The sequence below is a fragment of the Zonotrichia albicollis genome, chromosome Z, assembly GCF_047830755.1.
Source record: "Zonotrichia albicollis isolate bZonAlb1 chromosome Z, bZonAlb1.hap1, whole genome shotgun sequence".
NCBI classification, from domain to species: domain Eukaryota; kingdom Metazoa; phylum Chordata; class Aves; order Passeriformes; family Passerellidae; genus Zonotrichia; species Zonotrichia albicollis.
The window spans coordinates 272,102-280,497 of NC_133860.1; positions in this window are offsets into that span (position 1 = coordinate 272,102).

The window sequence follows — 8,396 nt, forward strand, 5'->3', positions numbered from 1 at the left end:
CATTTTTTTTCCTGAGTCATTCCTTTAAAAAATGCTTCTCCCCGTGTAGTGACCTGAACAGCTGAGTTTGTGTTTGTATCTATCAAATGAGGAACACACTACAGAGACTCCTACAGCTGATGAGGCACAGCCCCACTGTAGGCCTGTCTTCAAATTCACATTAGCAGCTGGCTATGAGCTGGCATTGTTCCATGGACTTAATAGTTTAATGGATTTTAGGGACAGAAGGAGCCATTATTGCAATCAGCGTGCCTCTCTTCCCATGTAAAATGAACATCAGAATTTCAGCAGATTATTCAGCAGATTATTCCTATGTCAAGTCTGATGACCTTTACTGGAACTGGAGCACATTACAGAAAAATACCTGCTTTATTCAAAGGATCAGGAAATGGGGTAATCTTCACTGCCATTCCTCCTAGCTAGTGTTCTAGGGGTTGATAACACTTTTCTGATAAAAGATGTGTGTGATAAGCAGCTTAAATTTTCAACATCTGAAGCCACAGTTTTCCATGTTCTTTCATCAACCAGATAATTATTCAAGGTTTTCTTACATAGCCAGCTCAGGGTTTAGTCTAGTCCCTGCTGGCATTGCACACATTTCATAACAGCTAAGAAGCTGGCCTGTTGTGTCTTAAGAAATGCTAAATATACATTAAGAGAAGTAAAAAACACATTAAAAGAAGTAAAACTTATGCCTGTTAAGAAGGCAAGCCCCAAACCACACACCATTAACTGTGTAGGTGGAAATGAGACCTGACATGTGGATTGTGTGGACTGATTTCAGCAGCAAGTTTGTCTGAGAGCCTCATGAGCTCCACACTTCCCTGACAGCTCATGTACCTTGGTACTGACCCACAGCAGAGATACGTGCCAGTCAAGAGCACAGCTCTTCACAAGCTGGTCTGACTGACAAGCCAAGCTCCAGCTGGTTTAATTTCAAACTATCTTCACTCTGAAAGGGCAATATTACAAAAAATGCTGTTGCATTTCATGCTCTCTTTCTGTTTTGTAAATGTCTGCAAAAAAACATCTTGGAGGACTTGGATTCAGGACCAGAGTCTTGGAGTTAAAAGAATGCTGAGGGGGACAAGGCTCATGGCAAGAGGGCAGGTTTGTTCCCCAAGGTAGCTTTGTAAGCAGCAAATTTACTTGCTCAAGCAGGAGGAAGCCTTGGGGACTGGATGTCTTGACACAAACTAGAGGAGAGTGAATTCATCAAGAAACTTGGGGATTTCCTCAGGCAGCTGACTGGTGGCTCCCAAGGACTCCCGAGGCAGAAGAAGATCTTTGTATAAAAGATTAGAGGGTAACAAATCCCAGAAAGGAAAGGAATGGAGGATAGGAGCTATGAAATGGAGAAGAGCTTGGAGATGGAGCAGCACAGTCCAGTGTCTGGAGATATGTTAGATTTTAATTTACTGTTTGATTTAAGCAAACTTAAAAATGGAAGCTATTCCCCGCCACAGACAGGGAACACACATCTGTGGTTGCATTTCTGAGGGCTGCCCTCAGCTGTAACCTAAAGATTCTGGTTAAATGGTTCTTTTTAATGAAAGCTGTTTAAGTTTTCATTCTCATCTGGGTGGCTTTTGAGTTGTATTTTGTTTTGAATTTGAATTTGCCAAGAAGTCAAGGGTGCCCACGTCAAAATTCCGCTCCTGTTGCCCATGGATAAATCAAGAGTAAAGTGAATGATTCAAACTGAGTGAGTACTTATAGAAAAACAAAAATGAAGCCATAATTATATTTTTGGAAATCTTTTTCTCTCTCATGGCCCGTGCACTTGTGGAGCTGTCTGAACAGAGCACCCACCACGTGTCTCACAGGTAACCCAAGAGAGCTCACAGGGCTGTGGGAGGAGATGCTCCCTGCAGGGGCAGCCTGAGGATCTGTGTGGCAAAGGGGGACAGAAACACGCTTTTCTGACTTTTCTCCTTTTTCTGTGCCACATCTCACATTAACAGCTATTGACCCTGCACCGGGAGATGAACAAATCTGATATTCTGTCAAGGAGAGAAATAGTGGTTTGTTAGTAGCAATGTTAGAAGCTCAAGTCTGCCCTTAAATTGTTTTCTAACTCTGGACATCATCAAGGCTTCTAAAAATGGTCTTGTGTTTTTCCTCACAGAGTTTTCTGTTGTAAATTTGTAGCACTTACTGTTCTACATTTGCTCAAAACTTTACCTTGAAGAAAAACTCAGTGTAAATAGCATAAACTTTCCATGTATTTTGCTGCATAGAGATTCTCATTAGTCCCTTGTAGTGATACATTAAAGGCTTATAAACACCCATCCTTTTTATAAACTAATTTTTTTTAAAGTTGTGTTTCTGAAAACAATGTATTCCCTCTAATTACTCCTATTTATAATTTTTTGTTAATTTGGATGATATTTATTCACAAAAAAAGAACAATTTTCACCTTTTGCCAGATACATTGTCTTTGCACTGCCCTAACACTTTCAAATACAGATATTATGTTGACTATTTCACAGCACTTTATCACAACATGCTAACAGGTTTCCTTTCCTTGTTATCTTTGACAGATCTTGGTTCTCTGCAGCTCCACATCCCAGTAAAAGCAGAAAACATATTGTGCACTAGCGGCACCCTTAAGAGCTTTGTTTTGGTAACCATGTGGGTTACAGGAAGAGGCTCAGTGAAAGCAGTAGAATGTTTTGCCATAAAATCTCTAGACCATTTTTGGGAAAAAAACTGCTTTTCCTACTCATTTGTTTTATTCTCATTAGCACATGGATTTTTCTTCATCTCGTAATTATCAGGCACCTTCCAGGCAAGGAAAAATTATTCTGCAATTTTGATTCTGTTTATCAAAACCAAACATTGGTGGGGGACAGGGAACCCAGAATACCAAATTCTAACTGAGTGTTGAGAACCTGCTTTAGTTACTGGGATGTGTAAACTGCCTCCTTTATTACTTTAATCATACTCTAAAAATACCCACATTTAAGCTTAAACTTGTGATTGTATCAACAGTGAAAACCTTGCAGCTGTGCCAGCCTGTTATTGATTAATTTTAGATAAAATCAAAACCTCTGGATTTTATTCAAGAATGAAAAAAACCTAACTTCTGAGACATGAAATATCTTTGGATATGGAGCATCTCCTAGCCACACCCAGACAGCTTCACTGGGTCTCATCGTAGTGAATCCAGTTTTGTGCTCTTTAATTTACCTGGACACTTAGAATGTACCTGGGGTTTTTTGTCCAGTTTTTGGGCAAGGAGAAAATCCAGGTCCAACATGTATTTGCATGAGGAAAAGTCTTGCATATAAGTAAAATTATGCACCTGTATGAAAAAAGTCTCCATGGATTGATAGCAGCTCTCAAAATTAGTGAAGCAGAAGATCTCTCTTGTAGGTAGTACAAGCTTTAAGTAGATGTCTGCAGTCTTTTTCCTTATGAATAATCACTGAGCAGCTGAGAAAATTATCACAATATTATTATTATCAATCCCCTGCTAAATCCTGCAGATTTTTTAATATTCTGGCATTAGCCTTTTTTAGGTTTAATCAACAATTTTTACTCCTCTAAGCTATGATATCAAGAAGTATGTCAGTGCTCTGCATTTTTAACATTTTAATAATCACTTTACTTCAATGGTTGGAAAAGCATTTTTAAAATGAAGTTAGGAAATCTGGTAGAAGGATTTTAGATTAGTTTAAAAAGCTTAAACCTTGCAGGTGATATTGCTCCATTACTATTTTAGCAGAATGTTAGCTGTAGTATTTCCATGGCTTCTTTCAGTATTAACTCATATGTTAACCAAGGATCTGAACTATTAAATTTTCAGTGTAAGATGCTCAAGTTGGACTCAATGGTCTTAAAAGACTTTTCCAATTTCATTTGATTCTATGAGTTATTCTCTGTTTTGGCTTTGAATAAACTAAACACATATGACTCAACATTATGCTTCCAACTTCCCTTTTGCTGACAAGATTAGTATCCACTGTAATGTTTTGTAGATTGTCAAAGGACAATAATTAATTTTAGCCATGGGTGAACTCAGTGTATTAAACACCATGAAAAAATGCACTAGAAAATAGCTGTCCAGTTTTAAAATAATTAGCTCAACAGCAACCTTTACCCCTGCATGAAAACTTGTCCTTTTCTCCTGAAATGATAAATTTTAATGTTTTCCCCAAGGAGCTTTTTAAAATATAAATAGTTTTTTTTCTCCTCTTTGGGCACATATAGGATAATTTGCATTTATATTATTAAATGAAGATACAATAAAAAGTCAACAAACTATTTCTGATCAAAACCAGACCTGCAATGTGCATGAGTAAGATAAATCTATAGAAGAAAAAGAAGATTCTGGTCTTCTTGTAGAGTCCCTGGCGATGGAGAAAATTATAGTAAAAAAAAGTTCTATCCCATTCAAGAGAACCTATTAAGTTGACCTGGTTTCACTAAAGATATTAAAGAGAACCCACCCCATAAACTACCCATCAATGCTTCCAATTTCACGTTACCTGAGCATTTTCCATCCATGAAATAGGAAGCTTTATTTTAGAAACAGCAGCATGAGGTCTTGCTGGAGCACATCCTAATTTGTGAGGTGGAATGTTACAAAACTTCCACCCTGGAGATTAAAGATGTGCCCAGTCCCAGCCTGCTCAGTCCGGTGAGGGAAAAGGGAAGAAAGGCCAGAAAGGGAAGGGTCTACATCAACCAGGTTTTAGACCTTTTCTTAGGAGGACAAATTAAGAAGCTGCATTCCCGCTCAGAGTTAGCAGAGACACTGAACTCCCCCAGGGCATTTCAGAGATGGACTCAGGTGCTGCTGTTTCCTGGTCCTGCACATGGGAGAGTTGACTCAGTCCACAGACAGCTGATGGAGAATTTGGGATGTGTAAACTGGGTTTAATGACAGGGCAGCCACAGCACCAAATCCTCCTGCAGGACGGGCTTGAATCTGCGAGTGTCCTCTGAAAGAACAAAGTGATTCACCCACCTGGCATGCAGGTGTGAAAATTCAATACGTTGTTAAGCATCCAGGCTTTTCAAATTATTTTTACTTGTTTCTCAGATTCTGTTTAACGATTTTTCAGATTTCATGAGCCAGGAGGGAGAGAGAGAGGAAGTAAGGGAAAAGGAGGAGGGGAGGGAAGGGTAAAGTAGTGGTGAGAGGGGAGGGGAAAGGAAGACGGGTAGGAAAAGGGAGAGGGGAAAAAAGGGAGTGTAAAACAGAGGAAATCAGTATAAAGTACAAAATCACCAGCTTTGAGCAGCTTATTATTGATGTCCTGAAACATTATTGTTTTGTCAGAACTGGTGTTATGACAGAGCTGCTGTAACAGCAGCAGTAGTTTAGAGAAAACTGTGGCCAAGCTAATACTACTAATTCATTTTACAGCTACCCTCTAAATTACTCCTACTTTGCTGGTAGAGTAGTCACTGAGGTTTAATTAAGCACGCAGGATATAAGTGAAAACATTTAGTAGTGCAAGAGGTGCATTAGATGCAGACAAAAAAGAACTGTGAACTCAAAGCTCATTGATTATTTTCAGCAAAAAGAGACCTGATGTTGCCAATCTCTTGCAAAAAATGGATTTTGAGTGTTGTTGGCTGCAATGTTTTAGTAAACCTGCAACCCTTTTCTGATTCTAAGTAATAATTTTAGTAGTAGTAGTAGTAGTAATAGTAGTAATAATAATAATAATTCTAAATACTTTTGGCCTTATCGGCCAGTTGTACAGTCAGTGGCAAACCTGCCATATAGAAAGTTCTCTTCCTTAAAGCACTGAGATAATATGCATGCTGTAGAGAAATGCTACATGTAAGCACCTTATTTAATGGGTTGCTGTCCTCTTCTTTGATTAGAAAACCAGTTTTGAGTAAAAAAGCAGACAGGCATAAGCAGCTTCTGCAGTCTCTAAGAGTCCAAAGCACAAGCAAGCTGGAAGAGCCTTATGGAGTGGAAGTTTAAAATTCAATGATTTCAAGGGTAAATAAACACGTAATGGCCTTACCCAAGCATTGTTTGGAATGTCTGGCTCATAACTGCTGTCAGAGGAGTCAGAATGAAATGCTTTATTGTGATTCAAAGTGGGCTCAATATGCTGACAACATCTTATCAAAGTGAGGCAGTTCACAGGAAACAGCAAGATTCTCAGGAAACTGAATTTTCTGATACAGCAGGTCCTGTGAAGTTTCTTTAGTCAGTCCTGACAAGAAGGACGTGATGACAGTTTGCACGCCTCCTTTCTGCTGAACTCCTCTCTGTGTCCCTTGTTCCTGTGAGCATCAAGGTGTCATGCTGACTATGATCTACAAAACACACTTCATGTCAGAAAGGGTCCTGTAATATTTATCTGTAGCTTCTACCTGTGATTTTAAACAGAAGATGAGAGTAAAATAGAAGTTAAAAGTAATTTCATATCTGTAAGTTCTGTTTTCACCTAAGTTCCTCTTTCTCAAGGGTATTTAAGCACTTGGAGAGAAGAACAGATTTTGAATGCCTGAGATGAGAAGCCTCTTTGAAAACACATCCTTCTGGATCACAGTAGTGCTTCTGAACAAAGAGCATATTCAGAGCTGTGAAGCTGCCAGCACACAGGTGCTGCTCTCTTCTGTGCTGTTCAGAAGATTCATCCTTCTGAAATTGCTTACCTGCCTCCACTAACTGCCCAGAGAGCTGAATTTCCATTCCTTGGGCTGCCTGCCAGATTGACTGGTTTTAGAAGCAGCCATTTCCTAACCAAATCTGTTTGTCCTGAAAAATTTACTCTGCTTATTACTGTTGTTAGGAAAATTAATCCACAAACACCAGAGGTTTATGGCCAAAAGGGAGACAGAGGAGTCCTTTTTGGGTTTATTCGAATAAAGGCAGAGGCCATGGGGAATTCTCCTGGGATCTCTTGAATTTTTGGAGGACGCAGCCTCCTTTTTATCCCAATTTCCCGGCCACATTTCCCTTCTTTCTTTCCCCATTGGCTGAGGTATTTGAGAGCTACGGACTTCCTGATATGCCTGATACCAAAGGTTTCCCTCTAATGTATAACCCTCCCTTTTAATTTTTAATTCTTATGGAATTTAGGGATTTTTCTTCCCTATAGTTTCTTTCAATGTCTAATTTCATCTATCAGCAAACCTAAAGTTTATTTGTAAAAGCAAATCTCTTTTTCCATTAATCAGTCAGTGGAATCCTTCCCATTGTTTCTTTTATCTCCCGGTGCTAGTTTTATCTACCAGCAGACCCACAGCTTTTTCGTAAAGACAAATCCGCTATTCCTCTCACTGTCACCCTATGATGAGTTGGAAACACCTCTTCACACAGAGCCTCTCTTGATGCCAAGCCTTCTGCATCATTTGTGTTTCACTTTAAGCTGTTTGAATTGATGTGTGGAAGAGAACACTTACCTTTTCTTGCTTTTCTAAATTACTGTCACTAAACCCCTGGGGTTTTTATGAAATCTGACCTCTTCTGCAGAGCTGCTAGTATTCTAAGAGATTGAGATTGTGTATTCTAGTAATTGACAGTGGGAATACAGGGCATTAGAATAACTTTTTTTTTGTTATTGCTCCATCTGTTTGGACTCAAGGACTGAGCAAGAAACAAATGAGAAGAAAATATGCACTAATACATAAGTCATAGCTTGAAAGTTTTATTGCCAATAAAAAACCACTTAGATGAATAACCAGTTTAGGGGTTCTCAATGACTCTGAGTTGGTAATGGAGTGGAAAACTGCATTGCTCAGGACCTGTTTGGCTTCCATTAGGTAACTGTTAAGTCATCTTGTTCAAGTCCAACACAGCAGTGGGTTCAGGATATTTTTCTGATGTGTATTCCTAGTATACTGTAATGGTAATTATTAAATTAACTTGAAACTTAATGGAGGTTTCACAGGACTGGCACATACTAATGGCATGTGTGGGTATCATGTAGCAGTAGTCATATTTGAATCTCAGCTGCTCAGTTATTGTTGCTGTTAAATCTGAATATCAGAGTTTTGTGTCTATGGTTTCACAAGCAAAACCAACTTTTCTGGGGGTGTGTACAGACATTTACTGATGTGTATTACTTCCTGCTTATTCTTCCAGCAATAGTTAAGTTTAGAGCTCCCAGTTATGAAATTGAGAGGGGCACATCAAAGTAGGTAGTGGGTATTTGGTAACTGTATTTCATAGGCAAGGGGTTTGCCAATGTTAAGAGGACCTTATGTAGCATTAAGAAATACAGCATTTTCTATTGATAGTAAATTAAATTCCTTCCTTCTTTTTAGTTAGTGAAAGTAAATTAGATTCATTTATCAAGGAGGAGATGGAAGGATAGAACAAGGTAAGGAAGAATTGTTGCCTCTTACTGAAGCACATAGTTTTTCTGGAGAATTCCTCTTCTCACAACAGGCTTTGTAAGAAAAACATACTCCCT